The sequence below is a fragment of the Benincasa hispida genome, unplaced genomic scaffold (assembly GCF_009727055.1).
Source record: "Benincasa hispida cultivar B227 unplaced genomic scaffold, ASM972705v1 Contig790, whole genome shotgun sequence".
Classification (NCBI taxonomy): domain Eukaryota; kingdom Viridiplantae; phylum Streptophyta; class Magnoliopsida; order Cucurbitales; family Cucurbitaceae; genus Benincasa; species Benincasa hispida.
This window is the reverse complement of record NW_024065127.1, coordinates 43,474-44,698: the sequence shown is the minus strand read 5'-3', so window position 1 is coordinate 44,698 and position 1,225 is coordinate 43,474.

Sequence of the window (1,225 nt, the reverse complement as noted above, 5' to 3'; positions counted from 1 at the left end):
GCTTAAGAAGGTGGCCGCATAGAGCCGACGCATCAAGGTGAAAGCTTAATAAATCACGATGGGAAGAAAGCTGATGACGGTCGAATCCGAATTTAGTTGACAAGCCGTTAACTACACACTGTAGCAAGTACACTCAACTTTTTGGTGGCAATTATTTGGCGCATCAGACAGAGAATTAATGATATCCCATTAGTGCAATCATTCGAGAGAAAAAGCTTTTCAACCTTAAGCTCTATAAATACCGAAGGCCACCTTCGTTAAAGGGGTTTTGTTCAGTTCGGAGAGTTCACCATATAGAAGATAGTTAGCCTTGTTCTTAGTTTTCTTATACTTAGAAGGTGGAGGCGAGAGAGGAGAGAAGACGCAGGAAGATCGTCCTTGTCAGCTCGAGAGAGTGCCAGGGAGTGTGGAAAACAGAGAGAGGGCCGACTCTTGCAAAAGCAAGAATATCTTTTGAGCACAGTAGAGAAAAACAGTGTAAAAGCCTTGGGAAGCAAGAAATTGCTACTAGGTTCCTTATCTTATTTCACATTGTCATTATGTATTTCGATTTCATTTATATAATGGAACCTGCATTTCTACATCTATTCAATCTCTTTACAATACGCATGAGTAACGAAACTTTCGAATGGGTTGACAAGTACTTAGCTAACATGACCTAGGATCTTCGTTGCATGCGATCATCTTGTTTTATGTTGCGTCCATCACACCTTTAGAGCTACTCGAGAGAGAGTCTAAAGAAAGAACCTAAGACTTGAGAGAGCTAGGTTAGAATCTAGACTTGAGAAAGCGATAGAGACTTAGAGATAAGTTCTGTTTTCTAACATGCATCGCATGCACCCTAGAAATAGGATATGGTAGTATGCAGTCGCCTTGTGTATGTGTGTGTCATTCATCATCACATAGACAAGAATAGAGGCTTAGACATAAGTCCTATAGACATCATCGCATACATTGTATGCGTTCTAAAACTAAAAGCTATAGCATTTGCATTGAGAGATGACTTGCTGTTGTATATATGTAGCATGATTGCATAACATGAACGCAATCTTAGGAAGTGTTAGTTAAAATCCTTCCCAACTTGTTCCCTTGCATACTCATTGTACTTTCGTATTATTAACTCTTTTCTCAAATCCGTCGCATAGACTATATACTTTAAACAACATACCAACCATTGCATTGTTTTATTTGTTACCACAAATAGATCTGAAATCACCATCGCATA